The sequence below is a fragment of the Plectropomus leopardus genome, chromosome 18, assembly GCF_026936395.1.
Source record: "Plectropomus leopardus strain MGB_pleo_1.0 chromosome 18, ASM2693639v1, whole genome shotgun sequence".
In the NCBI taxonomy this organism is placed as follows: domain Eukaryota; kingdom Metazoa; phylum Chordata; class Actinopteri; order Perciformes; family Serranidae; genus Plectropomus; species Plectropomus leopardus.
In genome coordinates this window covers 24,303,255-24,324,700 of record NC_142193.1, presented here as the reverse complement: position 1 = coordinate 24,324,700, position 21,446 = coordinate 24,303,255, and the positions used below count along the sequence as shown (strand labels likewise).

Here is a 21,446-nt window from a genome sequence, read left to right as displayed (position 1 = left end):
CTATGGTCAACTTGCAGGCACTAAGACTTCACTATATATGTGTAGGTCTTTACTTTGATGTAGACATAGAGTTTCGAACTAACTATGTGTGAAGCATTCATGCTCTCACAGACATGGATGCATGTTGTAAGTGCAATTTGACCGCTGCGTACAACCGTGAGGCGATAAATATGTTTTTGAGTATGCAAATAAACTACACATTTGTAATTGCCTGTCACAACCATTCCACAAATTAGCTGTTTGTGGTTACATGTGAAAATGTATAAGAATAATAGTATGATAAAAAAAAGTATGTAACAGATTACTATAGTGGTTTATAAAATGTAGATAAACAGTAATAACTGACTTGTTACAGAATCGAATTTCTGAGTTTTGATTTTAAAAAAAGTCCAAAGATTTCCCTGACCATGAGGAAGCCACTGGTAATAGTTTGTGATAATAACACAACAAATTGCATGCTTTATTGTCACCTTAGGGAAAGTCATTTCTATATAAGATAAGTTGAATAATGTTGTAATATCTTACTGTCTGTGTGGGTGCGCACACGAGGCAGACCTTTTTTATGCAAGCTCTGTAATGCTGCAAAAGAATGACACATTTGCGGTCCTTGAAAAACAGAGGTTAAGCTGTGAGGTCTTTTCAGAGACCAGTTGGGTTCTTTCTCTTATTCTGTGAAGACCTTCACAAGGCTGCCTGCCTATTCACAGACGGAAAGCCCACACGTATTAAAACATCAAAGCTGGCTCGGTGCTATGTTGAACTGTGTAGAGATCCATGAGTCGCTGTATTTTCTTGCTGTCGATACGTGCCTGGAATATATTAAGTGGGAGAGAGGGCGAGAGAGAGGGATGAATAAATAAGTGAACCGGGTTGGAGGAAAGAAACGACCGGAGCGGTTTTCGTTCCATGTTCCTTTTAAATCTTTGGGCAGTAAGAATTAGATAAATTAATAATAACATACGGTTTGCTGTCTCCTCCCATACACCACCTCTTTCCTCTGGGTGCCCCCCTTCGTCCCCCATGTGTGTATTTTTGAGAATCGCCTTCATTGCTACAGACTGCTTCAATAATTCACATGAAAGTTTTAGAGTCGATGATCTTTCGGCCTGTGAGGAGCCAAAGAAATAATACAAGTTTCCAATGTTTTTTGATGTTTCCTCAGAGGCCACCAGTGTCAGTATGTATAACCTAGACTGTAAAAGACAAATACAGCCACGATGTGAGCACATATTGAAGGACCAGTGGGGCAAAAATTAAATACTTTTACATTGAAAATGAAACCAAACCATTCAGGATCAAGGCTGTTGTTGTGGCTCAAAATATAGGGGACCATGACGGGAGATTTTTTGCTCCTATCAACCACCTCGACTGTGTGTTATCCTTAGCTCAGGAAAAGCCTTTTTTGACCCAGGTCTTCCTGTTAGGATCTCCCCGTGTGAATCCTCTGAAAGAAGAAAGAAATATTTTTATCTCTCAGTCTTTAAGCAGCTGTGATTCAAAATTCTGCTCACAGTTTGATGCTAAAGACAGCGAGCTTGTTATTGTGCGAGAGTGCTGCTTCAAGCTATGAATACATCAGTGTGGACAGGAGTTGCTTCAAGTGCTCTTTAAGATCAGGGTTAGTCTCTGAACCACCTACAATCCCCCACACATCCAAGAGGACTCTTTTGTTAATTTCTGTTACTTACTACAGAGTATAATGTGCAACTTTGCTCAATAGCATAGTCGTCAAAAAAAGACATTGACCTGACTGACCCAGGCTGGTATTTATTGTTATTTTGCTACACTACACCATTGTGATGCTTATGAATTGTTTTGAGCAATGAGGCTTTGAATGGTAGCAAGTGGTAACAACTTTTTAAAAGTTCCAGAGATAGAAAATTAATGACTTGAGTTTAACTCATGATCATTGGAAACAGTTGGATCTCATACTTTTTTTTTTATCAAGTCTGCAAAATGTGGTTTATGATGCAGTAATACAAGTGTCAAATTTCAACCGGTCATACTATAACTTTAAAGCAACAGTCTGACATGTTGGGAAATGAGCTCTCACACTCTCATATCTGTCCTTTAATATATAGGGCTACGGTCTGCAGTTGGTTAGCTTCTGGCACAGAACTCCCTGTAAAAAGTGAAAAGTGTGTTTTTGTGATATGTATAATGATATCTTATCCTTTGCTTTTTGTACAGATTAAACAAGTGACTTATAAAATGTGAATGAGCTTTAGAGGTGCTGGTAGGTGGATTAATTACTGGCTGTTTCCAGTCTTTATGCTAAACTAAAGTAACCAGCTGCTGGCTGTAGCTTCACAATTTACCAAAATTCTGTGTCAGGACGTCGTCTAATGCCAACGTCAATGTGACACAGAATACGGATTATAATGATATTTTGTTGGTTTTAAGTTGTGCAGCCAACATCATCCTCACGCAGAAGAAAGACATTTAGTTGTAAGTTGCGGAGAACAAACCCAACGTGGGTAATATGTCCTAATGTCACTGTCTACACTTACTGAAATTGGTACAAGGTACAAGGTACTTTCTTTGTCCATCGCTTTCTGTTTTGTTTCTCCCCATACGCCGTTGGTGGGGATCCTCTTGCAGTCTGCTGCATTCAGTCCAAACCCCCCTCGACTTTTCCCTGATGTTGATAAGTGCTTCTCTGTTGTAGATAAGTCTTGCTTCAGCAGAAGGGGCCATTGAGTTGGAAAAAAATAAATAAAAATTGAAAAATTTAGCCAAAAAATAGCAAGAATTTTAGGAGCTACTGGCTGCTGCATCTATCTCTTTTAAAATATTGTCAGCTTGATAACAAACACAGGACTTTCACCCAGTAGACCCGGGTTTGTGTTCAGTGAACGCTGAGGTGTTTTAACTATGTAGCTTGAAAGATGCACATGATATTATGTTAGTGACAAATGTACTTCATTAAAGCCAAACTATGTTGTTTCTCTAAACCTAACCACGTAGTCTTTTTGCCTAAACCCAATGAAACTGAAATTAGTGTTCTAACTCACTACCAAGTGTAAACTTCAAAATAGGTGCATGAAACTTGCCATTAATGTTGCTGTCTTGGTTATGTACCTCACTATGAACTACTAACAAATGATTTGGTCTTATACCAAATATTTTGGAAAGGAAGCAGCAATTTAAACCAGAAGTATGCAGAACAATGTATTGTTTCCAAATAATGATTAGAGGAAAAAGTTCAAAAAAAGAAAAAAAACAGGTTGCAGAAACTTTTAGCACCTTCAGAAGTGTGTGCACTCTCTTACACACTCTCTTATACAGCGTGCTCTCAAGTGTGACTACAACAACGTGGATACCAGAAGGTGCTCTCCAACCAGACAGCACCCCTGCTGTGAGAGCATTAGCAGCTATAGGGGAGAAGGTGCACGTGAATGTATTTCTCAGCTCACAGCATGTTTTGTTAAGAGAGGCAGGCAGATTGAGCCTCTTATTTCTTTTCCTTCAGATGAATGTGAGCAATATACAACTATCGCCTCCTCATATGGAAATAAATGGACCTGGGTTACTGTATATGTTCATGTATGAAATTGCTTCTACAGTAGGCCGGTGTGCGCCGTATAGTAACTCCTGTCAAAGTGACAAAAAGCACCTCTGTTCACCCCACTGCTGATGTTGCAGATGAGAGCCTCAGATTTTATTTCTTCGAGAGAAAGAGAAGAAGCGAGGAGGAGGAGGTGGGGGATGGAGAAATGGAAATAGGCATAAACATGGAAATATAAATAAACTACAACCTCTGGGGTTCCACCACCCACCACCCACCATCTGCATCTGCTTACACCCCCAGTGAACTTTGTTATTTATCCTGTTATTTGCTATTATTATGTTTTTATCTCCGGTCCGATCCTGTTCCTGCGGTACCTCTGAATGCTGCCGGTAGCTGCTAAGGTCAGGGATGTTGGTCTTTTTGTTAAGTCAGCCGCCGTCGATGCTGCATCCTCCTGTGTGCCTTCATCTCTACATCCTTCTCCTCCTCCCTGCCTGAGGGATGGTCTGATTAAGTCTTTATGTATGTTAAATTTACCAAAAAAAAGAATGCACTGGACACAGAACAGTGTGTAATTATCTTCATAATGTACCACAAAACTCCCTTTTTGTTTTTGTCACACACAAAAATACATTCAAACACAAACATGGCATGTACACCTGTTTTATTTCACACAGGCTTCACCCTCAATCCCCCCCCATACTCTGCTCTCCACTGCAGAGCTGCATGATGAAATTTGCATGTTCTTGTTTAGCCAATCAGGACGAGCCCAGTCTTTCCCATGGCGCCCATATGCCCACAAGCCTATAGAGTTAGAGCTAGAGAATCCATCTGTGCTGCGGTGTTGGTCACAATGCACACCTTTTAGTCTTTGTCGTAATGTGCATCAGCACATGAAGGATCTCTGCTCTGTGCAGCCTGCAAGTGTGCCAAACAGCAGGAGGGCTGCCATGACAGCTCCATGGTGTCGTGCTTCAGCTTCACACATATGAGCAAAGTGTATAGGTTATGCACGAGATCTCATGTGTTACAAGCTCTACGTAGATGTGATGCAGAGTAGTTAACTCACATCTGTCAGCACGTTTGTCCGCACACTCGCTCTCAACTTGTCAGTGACCGATCCCCCTCAGTATCTGTTTGGGATGTTCAGGGATGGCGTGTCAATGTACACCCATTACATGCATTCTGTCTGTTCAAAATAAATATAATTTTTGACAGGAAATGCATGGTTTCCACTAATTAAATCTATACAGTCTCTCCAGAAAATAAACATAATCTGCGTTTTTTTTTGTTTTTTTTTTTAGGCAAGGCAAGTTTATTTATGTAGCATATTTTAACAACAAGGCAGTTAAGTGTGCTCTACAAAAAACATTAAAAGTATCAAGACAAGGTGCAAAAGAAACACATTATAAAATAAGTTCACATTAAAAACATTTAAAAGCAATTCATCAAAGAACTGGAGAACAGACAATAAAAAGTTTATAGCTTTTTTAAAAGTGTTCATTAAAATGACTGGATGGGAAGCGAACAGTAGCTTTCTGGGTGAAAATCTGGAGTTTGTTTTGACAAAAGTACCTCAGTGCGACATTTTGTGATGAGCTGGGAGGGAGACCAGGTTGCTTTTGTAGTTGGTTATCTGAGGTTGATGGAATTAATCCATATTTAAACATTTATAAGGGTTGAGGTAAATTAACTAGCATTTTATTATCACGTCAATGTTGTGATCATTTTCATCAGAGGCAGATGCTTGACTGGAAATGCTCAGAATAAAACTTTGCAAAAGAAACTAATTTAATAAAAATTAAAATAATATAAATTAATAATAATAATAACTGCTCTAAAACTGTGTGAAGGATTTAAAGCTCCTTCATGCACTGAGACCTTTTTTGAGCCCATTTATCACACAAAGCATCTCTAAATAACTTTAATCCTGAAATTGAACTCATTCAGCTAAATAACAAAGTTTTCCCTTTGATCCAAATAAGCTGACAATTTAGAGCTACAAGGTTTTGACTTGAAACCACCAGTTTGTCATTTCCTCCCTCCAGGGGCCCTAAAGATGCTGAACAGCCGCTAAGTTCACCTTTGCCTCGGGCCAGCTCTCATCTGAAACGCCCAGAAAGACTAAGAAAGAATCCGTTGTATCTAATGGATTTTTATTGTGAAGAGCTACAAAGGTGGAAAGTAACACATTTATTCTATAGTTTTGTAGGTGTCTAACTAATGCTTTTCTACTTTATTGTCTCTGCTAGATGTGCGCCTGTAGGGATCATGCATTATGTTGTGTGAGTCGTGTGAGTGTGTGTATTTGTCTGTCTGCAGATTATCTCGCAAACTACTGGACCAATCAGTCTCATATGTACACATGTACATATGTGTACATGTATGCTCAAGGACCTTGTTGTTGCAGTGATTCATTATTTTTGATAAACCTGCTTTATTGACTGTTTTACGTCATCATTTACTGTTGACTCCTAACTCCTCTTAATCAGCCTGTAGGGGTACAAGTTCAGATTCGTAAATCAGCCTGGATAAAAAGAGCAGGCCTCAAAGTCTGTTGCAGGCCACATTTTGGCCTTTTTTTGTGGCTCAAAAATGGACATTTCATTAGAAAAGTTTTGTCTCATTTTGAACGGGAGTAGATAAATTCCATATCTGTGTTGTACAATCCACAAAAGTAAGACATTATACACATTATTGCACTGTTGCTCAGCACAGTGCAAAAAAAACTCGGACAATGAACATAGAGCATGTGCTCCAAAAAACATTAATTTAGACAGAATAAAAATTACAATATACTACTGCGTACAAAGCAGCATAGTGCCTATGAAGAAGTGTGGATAATAACCTTTAATTTAAGATATTTATTCTAGTTGGAATGAAGGAGTTTTTATGAGTGTTTTTCTTGGTCAAGGAGACATTTTCATTGTCACTGGCACCACCTTGACTGTGAGGGAATCATGAGGGACAACTCCACCAGACTCAGCTCTCAGTGCTCAGGCTGCACGTCATCGTTTTTCCTGCCTGATTTTATTTGCTTGGTCATTTTTCCTTGATATTTGTGCTACATAGAGGTTACAAAGTTAAATGTAACTTTTCTAGTTGCATTTTTCTCCTCTACATTTGTTTGATGTCTGTAGTTACTGGATTTCTTTTCTGATTTTTTTTAAGATTTTAGCTATCTCTAGAGGAGGATTTAGCATTTTTCAACTGATCTGAAAGCAGGAAAGTCTCTAAAACTAGAAATATCCTCTGAATATATTCCATGTTATTTTAATGCTCTAATGGGATTACCAATACTTCTTCTGAAGTTATGTTTTTTAGTACTTCGTATGAGTACTTTTTCTTTGACAAAATGATTATGAAACTGGAGTCATTAATCTCCTAAGATTCAACGGATGTAAAATATATCACTGAGCTGATTTCTTCCCCTTTCCCCTTTTTTGTTTCATCTGTTTTGTTACATCACATAAATCAAAGATAAAGAATGACTCTGAGGCAGAGGCCCTTCTGTTATAAATCATATTAACACTCTTCATTAAAGCATAATTAGTTTTCTTCGAGGAAGGCTTGTATTTTACAAACAGTAAAAAGAAGATGTTGTGATAGTAATCATAGAAAGTTAAAACACCTCTGGTTTAATCACCACTTTGAATTCTGGCTGTTTGGGCAATAAAAGATTCTGCCTGAGGCTAACAGTATTATTATACAGGCAAAAGCTCATGTGTTAAATATGCAGTAAACTCTCAGTAGTAAACTCCGTAGTCATACAGAATATCTGTGGCTGATTGACGGCAATACTCAAGGTCAGTTCTATACAGCGGCAGGGTTACCGCTGCTAATATGGAAATTCATCCTCTACATAAAAAGGAAATTAAGAAAAAAATACATGCCTTTACTACATATGACAAATTCTTCTCATCCTGAGCAATAAGCTTTAGCCCTGAGGGGGAAAGTGTTGCTGTTCAATGTTGAAAGAGGTAAAATTAACTTAATGATAAAATTAAAGAAAACAAAAGATACAACCGGCTTTGTCCAAAGCAAGTAATAGTTATTATGTTTAAAGCGACGTACAGTTCAAGATTTTATGTGGTGCAAGATTATACAGAAATGTCTACTTTCTTAGCCAGAGCCGGACATATGTGCCCAAAACAATGACTGTTGACATGCACACTAATAATTAAGTATTAATCTGAATATGAGAATATTCTGAACTTGATGTGGGTTATGTAGACAGAAAATTCAGTTTAAATATTCTAAACAAAGTCTTTTAAGGGAAGAAACAAGACATGGGAAATGTTTTTTAATATTCTAAATTCAGGAGCATTTTATGTTCATGTTTACAGCAGGTTCAGAATAGGTGTCTCAGTTTTTGCCACAGTTTGCGACACATAGCCTCTTGTCCGTTTATGGTCAGCTCTGTGTGTTGTCATGGATGCATTGTACACAAATAAACTTGCCAACAGTTTGCAAGGCTGCGGGATAGAGATGCGTGCCCAATAGAAAAGCCTGCATTTCTTCACAGAAGAAGAAACACACCACTTTTAAACATTATGAAAGACTTGGATATCAACAGGTTTTTGGATATGTATAGATATCTGATTTGGTGGGTAAAGGAGTGAAAAAGGAGACTCTGAAAAAATTTGAAAAATCCTATTTTGATACAAAGAGGCAAAATGGCACAAACAACTCCAACCATTGCACTTGTCAATTTTTCTACGTGATGAACAATGTATTAGGGAACACTAATCAGAGTCTGCACGACTGCATGTAAATGGGAATATTCTCAGAGTATAAATTTGTATTAGCCATGTAAACACCTTACACTGTGTCCTTACTAAATGAGGAGTTTTCTATATGCTACCTTTTCATTTCATTACATCAACCTAAATTAGGTGGCAGGTGGTTGGACAGACATTACTGGAAAGCAGTGGAACTTGGATGCAATGGAAAGTTGCTGGTTAACACTCTTGTGTGGGATCCTCAGCAGAGCTTGCCAGCTTGTTTTACAAAATGGAGATGGTGGTATGATATCAATGTCAATTATGTCTATACCCATGATAGTATTGTTGTGAGTATGAATAATTAGGAAGTAAGTACTCACCCAACTTTTCAGTGGTTACATTTTCAGTCTGACATCTCTGAGCACAGAGAGACCTGTGTGGTTTGTTGACAGGATGTAACAGAGATCAATATTTAACTGATTTGGTGTGGACAGAGTGTGTGGACAGAGTATGTAACGCAATGTGGCATGATAGCTGGGCGCTTACTTGCTGTTAGGACATGTTGTTAGTAGGAATGTTGTCTTTTTTGTAATAAAGGAAAAAAAAAATTCTGCATGTAGACGTCGTCATTAATATCAACAAGGTAGACCTGTATCATCATCTGTGTGTGTGTGTGTGTGAGAGAGAGAGATTCAGCAGGTAGATTGAGGGTGTGCCTCAGCTCTGTGGTATTCTGCCACATGCATCAAACATGGCTGTAGGTCAGGGTGCGCTCCAGGCCGTGTTGTGGTCTAAAGGCAGAGTTTGGCTCACTCAGAACTGAAGTGTGTTGCTTAAACTTGGTCAACTGACACACTGCAGGCCCTCTGCAAGGCACTGCAGTGTTACACAACGCTGCACTGTAAAGCATCTTGCTCTTACAATGTGATGATCGCAGTAGTATCGAGGCCAATGCTGAAATAGGGTATGGGAAAATCCAAAAGCTTTCCATAATGGTGGTGCGCTAAAAATCCATTATCCTCTCACAGTGACTAACAATAATTTATGTGAACGTTTTCTGCTCATTGTGATGTTTTTCTGATGGAGCTCTGAGTGCAGGGTCAGCGGCACAGCAGCAGCCCTAAGTTGGCAGATTTGTTACTTTTGGACAGTGTCAGGCCAACTGTTCCCCTTGTTTTCAGTCTGTGTGATAAGCTAAGCAGCTACATATTTAGAGTACAAATATAAGAGTGGTATCGATTTTCTCAGATGACTCTTGGAGACAGCAAATAAGTGTATTTTCTGAAATGTCAAGTTATTTCTTTTAACCCAAACTCTAAGAAGGAACTGTGGCAGTGGGTGCTTTAAAAGGTCCAATGTGTAAGATTTACTGGCAGATAGCAGTGAGGATCGCAGATGGCAACCACCTGACACTTCTAATTAAAATTCCATCAGTGTTCGTGGTTCGGGAGGTTTTTACCAGAAGCCAAATAATTCACAGCCGTCTCTCTCCCATCAAAACAAACAGAGGTGATTAAAACTGGTAAAAAAAAACTGATTAAAAGTTCAACTTTACAAATCACTGTTTCTACAACACTGTTTGGCACATTGCAGATGACCTGTTTTTCCAGTTTCCTTTTTTCCTCTTATAACTTAAGATCCAGATGTTCGGGAGGTTTTTACCGGGAGTCGAATTATTTGCAGAAGTCTGCTGTGATTTAAACTGGTATAAAATCTAAGTAAATAAGTATCAGCAGTATCATCATTAAAATCAGTGTTTCTACAATGCTGCTTGTTGAGAGGGGCTGCTAAACGTGGTGGCCAATGCAAAAACGCACGTGGCGCTATCTAAAGCCACAGATTGTTTTGTTTTTTTATTGTTGTTCTGGGCTTCTTTAGAAACATGGTGGACTCCACGGACAAGACCTGCTCCCTACGTAGGTATTAACGGCTCATTCTAAGGTAACAAAAACACAATGATTCTTATTTTCAGGTTTTCAGATTATACACTAAAAAACATAGTTATTATATGATTTCCCATTTTTGCCAATATGTCCCCGTAATCCTACACACTGGACCTTTAAAACAGTCCAAGAGCGCAGAGAGATTTGTTCATTTTCATTTGTTTATTGTGTGTTTTTAGTAATATATTAAAGAGTTTAGGCACCACTAAACTATGCCATCCTGCTGCATGAAAATGCCAGGAATGTTGACATCTAGATGACACCAAACATTATTTACTGACTTGACAGTAGACAGGAAGGTGATCCTTACATGCTCTTGATCAAAGCTTGCTGTTTTTTTTGAAGACCCAGGCACATTTTGACTCGTCTGAGACTGATGGCTCTCAAATCTGCTCCTGTCTGCTGAACTCGGCTGTCAAAGCAGATTCCAACATACAACAGGGATAACCTATTTAGAGATTAATCCTTGTCTCATAAAACACATTTATGTGTCAGCTGTGGTCTGAACCATTTTAGAGGTTCGGGCTGTCTGGGCTCTGCGTGCATAGCTGAAAGATGATATTGCACTTAACATGGTTTTGTTCCCTGCAGTGACATGTTCTCAGCTGACATCCTGTCGGATTTACTCCACGTGATTAAATTTTACCGCACCTCCTCACTTGACCTCCTAAATAAAGCAGCCCGAAAGCTCAATCCATTAATACCTCTCAGGCACACACATATCTTTTGATAGTTCCAGAAATAAGCTTTTAAAACATTATTGTTATTGAGGTGCACCATTACACTATTTGCTTAATGTGTACAGTCACAATTTGTCCGAGTCAGTGAGACAGAACTTTTTCAGGCCTCCGCACTGGGGATAGCTGTGACCAAAGGCGATGTGTGTTTTGGTTGCCTGTCTGTCTGTCCATCTCATCTGTACGTTTGTCCATATGTTCATGGGACGTCATTCATATATCAGTTGTACATCCGTGCCATTCTTGTGAAACGTGGTATTTCAGGAATGCCTTGAGAGAATTTCTTCAGATTTGGGAAAAACGTCCACTTGGACTCAATAATTAGATTTTGGTAGTTAAGGTCAAGGTCACTGTGATCTCATCTGTATAATTTTTGTAAACACAATATTTCGAGTGACCCTTGAGGGGATTTCCTCAAATGTGGCACAAACGTTCACTTGGACTCAGCAATGGACTAATTAGATTCTGGTGGTCATAGTTCAAGGTCTGTGTGACTTTCATTTCATTTTTGTGAACAGAATGTCTTAAGAAGGTCTTGAGGGAATTTCTTCAAATTTGGCACAAACATCAACTTGGACTCAGTGATGAACTAAATAGATTTTGGTGGTCAAAGGTCACTGTGACCTCACAAAAACATGTTTTGGACATATCTTGAGCCCAAAAGGAGAGACATTTGGTCGGATACTGAATTGGTGACACTAAACTTGGTTGTCCACCTTGAAACTCTGCTGGTTGTATAGATCTTCTGTGCTGTTGGGGGGAAGATGTGTGTGTGTTTGTGTAAAATGAAAGTGCAACTTGACTGGTGTGCAGAGACATACAACTGCAAGGCAGTAATTCTAGTTCACTTATTGAATTTGTTTTTCTTCTTAATGTATTCAACAGTTTTCCCCACCCAGAGCTGTTTACTCTCACACAGTTTCATTAGTGTCAGTGGAGAGCTTTACCGCCACATAATGGACTCCAAAATTACAGTTCTGGGGCAAAACCTGAGTGCTTGTAATGTTTTTGGTTAAAATTAAAGAATCTGTATCAGCTTTCAAAGCCCATGTCAATTAATCCTCAATAAATATTTAATGCTTGTCTTCACTCATGCAGTTATCAGGATTCTCATTTGTTTTTGCGCCTTTAGAAACTTAAAACTAATTCAGCGCAGCTAATTGCTTTCTCTCTTATACTTCAGGATGTCTCGGAGCGACCGTTTCTCAGACGCGGATTGTGTTTTCTAATAACAAATGGATCAATAAGTAAAGATCGGAGGCTAGTAGCCTACCAGGGCTCACAGTGATGAATAAGTCTTGACAGCGTTATTGAGGGATATATTGTTTTCTGGGATGTTGGGAAATTTCATCTGGCGAGTCTTGTGAGTGGATACCAGTGAGAATTGTATCGGTACACAGAGTTATGAATGCCACTTCTGAGGAAAACCTCTGGGCATCTGAGGAGCTCAGAGTTCATGCTGTGCTCTACTCTTAATGCTTTTTATTTGCTGTCCCAGTGTTTCATATTTAAAGGTGTGATTCACTCCATGCTCTGAAACTTGGGGCGGAGCAGATTCCCTCATGTAAAAGACTTTATGCATATTACAGTCATGCTTTTCTCCTTTTGGGAAATTCCTCTACATGTGCAGCTGGCACAGACACTGTTGACACGGCATCAAACAGACCTGAATATCATCTCTCCACCCTTTTCCCTGAAGTGCTTGTGTCACATGAACTCTCTATAATGGGTATGGGGGAATATAGGACATATAGAAATAATAGGAGCTTCTGCTTTTTTCCTTTAAACAGTCTGCTGTATCATTTGAGCATGAAAAGTTACATTTTAGAGCAATAAACTCACATTTGCCCCCTTCAGTTCACTCAGTGGTTTTGCTGCTGCAGCCTTGCTTCGTCTGGTATGACCAGTGGCTTTTTGGTGGATAATGTTATCAAACTTTAAATACATAGTGGTTTGTGATTCAGTTCACTGACTCATCTTTTGCTGTTGTGACTGCGTTGTAAGGTGTCTGAATCCTACAGGGGCAAATTCACAAATATTGGATTGCGACTGCTGATAGCACCATGAATTGTGCTTCACTTGCAACCGCTCTGTGCTGTCCATAGGTCTGATTCACCAAAGATATTGTGCTAATGATATTACAGCACAAATACGCCCATAAAGTTTTCCAGTGTCTGATTGCAATTATCCATGTGGCAAAGTGTGCCTTTGCACCAAGAGCTCAGTAGGCATAATACAGAAAGAAAAATAAAACTTTTCTCTCTCTCTCTCCCTCTCTCTCTCTCTCTCTCTCTCTTTCCTTTGTATCATTTTGTCACAAAGCTTTGTTATTTTGTTGTTCTTTATGACATCTATTGGACATCTGTCCGTCTTGGAAGACAGATCCCTCCTAAGTTGCTGTGAGGGTCTAAAGACAGATGGATGTCTTATGCTGCAAAGCCCTCTGAGGCAAATTGTGATTTGTGATAATAGGCTTTATCAATTAAATTATACAGCACTTAGTTCTGGTCAAGCAATTTGATTGGTCTGCTCAGCTGAATTGAACTGACCTATTATGCTTTTCCTTATTTTTGGTCTTATATGTAATGTTACAATGAAGGATGTTCATTCAGTGGCCGCACCCCGCTAGTAAAAGAGACTTGGCATTTAATTGGAACTAAACTTATATTTGAAGTTTTACAGCATGTCAATTTTCATCATCTATTTCCTACTTTTGTCTTGTTTTAGTGATTCTTGTATGCACATCTCCCCAGTCAACTTACAACAAAGCAAACATTTAATTTGCACAGCTGATAACATTTTTGTCCTCGGCATGTGTTTCCTTTTGCTGTCTGCTGGAAGAAACTGTCATCAGTCTCAGTGTTTTTCTTAGCTGACGTTACAAAAGCCAAACTTTAATGGCCTGGGGCAGAGCACAAATGAGGGCATGAACAATGAGCTTAAAACTTAATCTTATGCATTTTGATGATGCATACGTGGCACCACATGCTCCTAGTTTTTCCCCCACAGTCATTTTCTCACGACAGTCTGTTTCACACAGGCTTTGCCCTCTATCAGGTTCGATCGGCTCACCCACTCTCTCCTGCAGAGCAGAAACAGATGCTAGAGTTTGTGAACTTCTCAATGGTTTCTGGTGTCAGTGACCTCCTCATGCTGGTGCCCGGCTCTCCACTCCGGCCCGACTCTGCTGTGTGAGCTGCATTAGAGGCCAACTGTGTTGACAGACGATTATCCCACGCCTTCTTTATTGTTAAAGATGTTGAGGGTGAAGACTTTCTTGAACTTACGACAGCAGCAGAATGCCCAACTCACTCTGTTCCCATCAGTAGAGATACTGAAGCTACCGATCCGTCAGTGCTTGTTAGTTTCTACTTTGCTATTACTCTTTCTACCTACACTATTGACTCGCAGTGGTAGCATTGTTGTCGTGTACAGTGTTAATCCATATACTGCTCCATAGTTTGTGTTGTTCTCTCCAAACTTGATCTACTGAGTTTATAAACATATCATAGAGGACAAGTGGCATGTCAAGAGTCAGTTCAGATTTTTAATAAATACGAAACAGAACTAATCTAAAGGGTACCTATTATGCTCATCAGGTTTATATTTGTATTTTGGGTTTATACTAGAGCATGTTTACATGCTTTAATGTTCAGAAACATATTGTTTCTCATACTGTATGCACTGGAAGACATGCACTCTCTGTCAGAGACACTCACTTTAGCACCTGCCTCTTTAACTCTTTGAAACCTGAGCAGATGAGCTTATTGCAAAAGTGGTGGCCTGAAAAAGTTTTAAATCTAACTTCCCCTAAGCTTTAGGAGCACTGTCCAAAATATGGCAGGAAAAGTTATTTTATCAGCATATGTGAAAATGGTCCTTGTTTCTTTCTCAAAGCAGCAGAAAGATTTTTGTTGCTCAATCTGCTGATGTTACTACATGAGGTCAGTTAGGCCTGTTTAGTGTGACCCTCTCACCTCCGCTGTGAAGGAGTGTGAGGACATTTGTCCATTTTTTTTTGCACGATCTCATGTCAAGGTCAGGGGGTACAAGCATCTGCCCTGTCCCCTTCAGTCTGTAAAGCCTGTTAGAGTGCAAAGACTGCATGCAAAACTGAAAGGAAGGTTATGACACTCGCTCTGAGCAGAATTCAAATCTCATCACTCAGCTACTTTCTGAGTGTTTGTGTTCGTAGATCGAGGTCAGGGGCCATTTATACTGGCTGCAGTCTGAAGGGCTGATGGCTGCCTCACGAGTGGCTGAAGTCCAAGCATATCAGTTATAACAGTTAGCAGCTCTGACAGTATCAAAGAGTAGTTTGCTTTAAATATAATAGAGATGTAATGGCTTATATGTGCGGTCTTGTGCTGCATAAACAGAATGCGGCATCACTGGGGAAATTAAAAAAAACAGCCAATTCTGCATGTTTTTATCTGTAATTTCAGTTTCATTGCTTCTGGCATTGCATTTTATGTTAATCTATAACAATTCTGAAAATATTCACTGATGAGGTTCCAGTTCTCCAGGGCCTACAATACAATGAATTTTGTTTATGATAGAAAAAAGCTGGACAATGAGGAGGAAGAAAGTTTGAAAACTGAGTTGGAAAGAATTAAACGTGACCAGAAATTTAAAGTGAGGAGAAAGACTGTCTGTGTGGAAACACAGTGGTGCCGTTAGCTAATACATCAGGGCAGCTTTAGTTACAGTAAACCCGCTCTGACATGTGAATATTAATTATTCATCCTCATTACATCCAGTTTTTTTCTTCCTGCTACAGTACAATCCCCAGCTGCTGCTCCCACTTCCTCCCTATATCACAGAGAGCCAGCCATTAGTGGGGCATAATAAATAAAACAGCCTTTCTGTCATAAGTATGCATCTTTGCATTTTAAAAACATTAAGCTGACGCACTATTCTAAAGCTCTGAAGCATGACAATTTTTTTGCTTTTTAATCCAAAGGTACTAGCCCCTAAACTGCCTCTTAAGTCGATAAAGCTGAAATAATCTCCTTTTTTTCACTTTTAAAAAAGGGGATATATTTTTGGTGAAAATCTGTGAAAAGGTGCAGTTTACTCCAAAAATTAAAAATGCATATTTTTCATCTTATCTGTTGTGCTATTTATCAGTCTAGATTTTTTTGTTGTGAGTTGCCGAGTGTTGGAGATACAGGCTGTGGAGATGTCTGTCTTGTTGTGAGTAGTTTTATATAGGAACTACTTTCTTTCTCCTGATATTCCTCCACCAACCGCATCACAGAAGTTAGCATCTACTGTACTGAGCTAGCTAACGTTACAGCTCAGCTATGGAGGACACCATTAATGTTTCAATCTCGAACTGTCATTAGCACAAGCCTCTCGTTCATGAGATGATGCACACTTCCTCCTGCATGGTAATATGGTTGTAATTGTTGAGCACCGATAGCCGAGTGCCATCTAGTTTCAGCCTTCTCTCACACACAAATCATCAAATACTACAGACGGTATTAGACACAGATGCACAGAGGCACTTTTCGTGGTGGCATAATACACACGTAATGCATCAATGAGGCAGAATTATATTACTATATATATTATATTACCTACCTTGTAAGTTTATTTTTTTAAAAAAAAGGTATGCCTGTAAAAAGCCTAAATTAACATGCCGTCCTGAGATGTTCAAAACAGACGCAGGAGAGTACCTGGCGTTTAAAGCTTAGCCCTGAAGGTCCACTGAAAAGTGGCAGTATTTGAGTTGGGATGAAAACGTGATGCTGGTTCTGTTATATTCAAGAGAAGACAGACATCTCTATGGCCAACATGCAGAGATAAGGTTTCTAAAAGACTGGCAAAATAATTTTGACAGACTGTAGTTTTCTTGTAGTCACAAAGAGAAAAAGAAAAAATGTGCCTGCATTACCATTGTCTCAGCTTTTTACACTCAAAGGAGCTTTATTGTTGCATTTATTGAACCAGAACTTACCCTCACTGCCAACACGTCCCTTTTTTTACTGTAGACTCTCAATGGAGCTGTAGATCACTGTGACAACAGGAGACAGGAGACTAAAATGCTTTTAGAGCAGCAAAAAGTTCATTTTGAACCGCCGATAGTTGCAATTTCATCTGGTACTTTTTCCGACTTACAGTATGAGGACACCTGAAATAAATATCTTTCTTTCCCCAGCTGCGTTACCTTAGACGCGTCTGTATTATTGAGACTATTTATCACTGTCATCTACAAGCCAAGAAGACGTCATACTGTATACTGAGACATACTTTAGCTGCTTACATATAATTTTCCTCCTCTCCTCTTCTCACCTTTCCCCCCCTCCTGCTTCCCCTGGATCGTTAATGCAGTCCTTGTCTGTTTCCAGCCTGCACGAGTATTTATTAGCAGCTGTCACATATTGGCTGCATCAATAATTAGTCACTGTAAAGCCATTTGGGTCCTAATTACGGGCAGGGTCCACCGTCGAGGTGATCCATCAACTAGTCACATGTACTGTATTTTGCACATGGAAATGCAGGCGTGTGAGCAGCATCATGCTGTACATGTCAATGCCACGACTCTGCAGCGCATAATGAGCAGATACAGTAGGAACATACAGTAATGACTCGTCTCCAGCAGAGAGAGTGTTCGATAGATTCAGATGCAGTCACTAATTTTAACTGCATGCGGTGATGCTAGCAATTTTAATGTGATTAAACACTGCAGGACATTTATATGTTCATTACTCATCAGGATTTGAATTCTTACTTATCCAGGAGCCTGTGCTCAACTTACATTTAGGTAAATGGAAAAAAGGAGAAACAATGTCTTTCCACAAAAGTGCTAAATGTAAGGGTGATGTAATTACTAAAAATGTTGTGACTCATGCCAGAATTATTAGTTTTTTACTTTAATTTCATTTTGTAATTTTGTCTGAAATTGAACTTGCTTATTTACTTCTCTAAATCTCTGGTAAAAAAGGCTTTAGAAGCAGATAAAACAACATGTTTTCATGTGAAAGGTTATTTCTCAGTTAAACAGTTCAATCTTTTTTTTTTTCATAATTATGATTTTTGTTACAATGGCACAAAAGGGGAATAAATACCAACAGAAACATCTGCTATCTGCCAAATTGTTATTTTAAATAATGTGTTCTTGCTGAATTCCACAATCAGTACATCCCTACTTTATTCTTTTGAGTTTATTTCCCTAAATTTCCATAAGCGTGAGTCCCTCATAAAATCTGTAATCCCTCTATTGTTACTTGTAGCAAAACAGTTAAGATTTTAGAATAGATCCTCCAACGCTTCTGAGAGCCAACACAAATTATTGTTGTTTACCTGCTGTAAATAATTTTCACAACAGATTAACAGTGTGGCCAAGTGTTTGCGTACTGCATGTGATACATTTCTGGTGGCAGTGTTTGTGTGTGCATCCACAAGTGCATGATGCAAGGCCTGTCGACGGCCATTGATCCATAACGTTTCCTGCAGTAAAAGTGTGTGTGGGAGAGAGTGTGTGCATGCTTTGTTATTTGTCTGTTTTAGTTTTTTACCATTTTGCACCATTTGCAATTTGTTAAGATCTGCATGCTTTAGCACCTGTAAGCATGTATATCTACGGCTGTGCACAAGTGTGTCCGTACGTGAATGTATGTGTGCTGCACATGATAGATCATAAAACAAACCCGATAGGGCCCCGGCACATTGGTGAGCACATTATCATCAGCTGGCCCCAGACTTTTATGGCCTGCCACACCTCTGAGCCGTACCACAGCTCACCGGTGTTTTATGGATGCTGCTCCCACATACAAGACAGCAGAATTGGTCCAAGGGAAGGTGGGGGAGCTGAGGTGTAAATTATAGACTGCTGCCTGTGGTAAAGGTACCGGAACAATCACAGCGCTCTCGGCTGGTGAAATATGTGTCCCCCTGATGGAGAGGGAATGATGAGGTGTGCAAAGGGATAACATGGAAACTACAGCATCGGCCAACACTTCACTAACAACATAACCATCTTTAAGGAACACTTGTGAAACATTACTTTTAGACATGAGAGGCTGGTGAACAAATATGCATTGAAAAGTAATGATCCAACAGTGATTAGATGCTGAGATTGTGTATTAGAGGTTCGAGTGAACTGGAGGGTTTAACGATTTAGTGCCATGTTTGGCTCACCACAACTAAATGCCTCTCCAATTCCATTTATCTTGAATTTCACAGTTGAGAATTTTCTCTTGGCCGCGGATGCAGGTAGTCTGACCCAGATACTGTGCAGTCTGATGAATTATTTTGTCTCTGATCTTGGTCTAATTCCAGCTCGACTGAGTGTAGCTGCAGTAGCGGCTTAAATTATGGTGATTTTTTTTTTTTTTAAATGAGTCTGTGTTTGGCCCTATCGGGATCTGATGCCTTATTCAGCTCCTGTGCCAAACCGCTGCAAGTTCATGTTCCCACAGTCATGCTGATATTTGGGAGATTATAGGATCTGCAGAAATTAGGACGCTGCAGCTGCCATGGCTTTTGAATGACATTAGAAATATGACGTGTGCTCATGCACAACATGCACGCATATCATGCTCATCGTCTGTGGTATTATCAATGTCACCTTGTGTAAAGATATTTTTACACAGTGGTGGAAAGTACATTTACTCAAATAGTATACCTTAGTAGATTTTTTTAGAAACTTAAAATAAAAGGGTACTTAAAGCGATTCTTCACCCACAAAATGGCCACACGTATTTCAATTACTCACCCTTACATTGAATTTGAAAAAACTATTCGCTAAAACAATTTGATCTGTGCTCGTAAATGTCATTTGACTTGTCCAGGCATAGTACTTGCATGAGACTTGTCTATTCAGAAGTGTTCTAAATAGTAAGGTTTAACAAAAATGTGACATGCGACAGATCACAATGAGTGTGTGCCCGTTTTTAAATTTATTGCAGACGGTTCTCATTTCAAAGTTGTCAAATACTGCCATCACATCTGCATGATATGCTGCTGGGTGATGTCAGCTGAGAATGCGGCCTGACAGAACTGCGCGTGGTGTAATTATATGCAGGTGGACAGCCGGACGTCATCTGCTGCATCCGCATAATACATGGCAGGAAAGTGGCAGGTTCAAACGCTGCCGGTAACAATGTAATATAAGGAGCGCAAGGGCACCTATAGGGCAGGTGGGAGGGGCGGTGGATGGGTCCAACAAACCCTGGACTTTCCTGCAGGAGTCTGATGTTTGCTTTTTTTCCCCTACACTTTACCATGGGATTTTTCCCTTAATCCTAACCGTCTGTGCCAGCATGTGCATTTGTTGATATCCTGATATGTGCTTGTGTGACATTATGGTTGCAGCATCCCTTGATAACTAGAATGTAATATGTAGATGCAAAAGTCAACTGCAAAGCGGCAACATGTGACAACTTGGGGTGAGAAGGTGGTCTGTGCCCCCTCTATAAATTCAGACGTTTTTGTGGATCCATGAACTCGTCATAAATGCTGTTATTTTCTTTAGCAGCAGTTTGAGTTTGATTTGTGGAGTGGATAATTCATCTATGGATCTAGTCAGATAAAATGAGATCGATGTATGAGAGGAGTAGCTGCTGCAGAGGTGAGTGAGAGCAAGCTTTTAGAACCAGCAAAATAAATGGTTAAATTTCACTTTCACTGTGCCTGCTTTTCTGCTGCTCCGTCTGTGCCCAGAGTACGCTTTGCGCCCTGAGGGTGTGGTGCGTATGAATAAGCGAACAGTATATACTGTATTCCAATGCTCCTAATAAACAGTCCAGCTCCAAAAAAATAAAAGCATTATGTGGTGGCAGATGGGGCAGGAAACCCTGAGATGAGATTTAAATTACATTGCACCAGTTGTGCAATGGATGTTTTAAATTAGTTTAGCTGGAATAAGACCCCGCGACTTTAATTCATGAAGAATTTTCTGTGTTTTTAGATTCTTCGTTCACTGCAGAAGCATGCAAGAAAAACAAAGATGTCTTCACAAATTCAATGCAACACAGGGTGAGTAATTGATAAATAATTTTTTTATTCTTCTTCACTACATTGCACATGCAAATATTCTTTTCATGCTGTACATCTCTTTGACGGCTGCAGGTGATTGGTATGTTGCAGAGACGGTCTATTACTAAAATGATGTGTTGCTGTGGATCAAACAACACAACCATTAGTCTATATGAGGCAGTATCTTACCAGGAATAAGGATAGATCAGGATAATTTGTCTTTATTTCTGTGTGTATTTGTCCCTTTGTGATCGTTCTGTTTCCCCATCTCTGAATTCTGAGGTTTTACAGGATTATGAACGTATTGCAGGTGAACTCTTGGTGAGTTTTTTTCTCATCAGGAGCTGTTTGTTGAGTTTTGAGTTGAGCGCCATTAGCTTGTTTACTGTATTATATGAATGCCACTGTCACACTAAACTTCCTGCTGATTTTTTTCATGTGCTACTTGGACGATTTTTACTAAAGTAAAAGACATAAATACTTTCTCCTCCGCTGGTTTCACAGCTTCTGACACTGTGCTCTATCAGTGAGGTCACAAGATTAAAGC

At 39.5% G+C, this 21,446-nt stretch overlaps 1 long non-coding RNA gene across 2 annotated transcripts in view; it reads left to right on the top strand.

Annotated features, from left to right (window-relative positions):
* LOC148186514 (uncharacterized) overlaps positions 1-21,446 on the top strand; it is a 176,247-nt gene that overhangs the window by 118,562 nt on the left and 36,239 nt on the right. For both annotated transcript variants that reach the window (XR_015774847.1, XR_015774846.1), the window contains exon 6: positions 20,832-20,899. This is a non-coding gene — a long non-coding RNA (uncharacterized LOC148186514). The remainder of the gene's footprint in view (positions 1-20,831; positions 20,900-21,446) is intronic.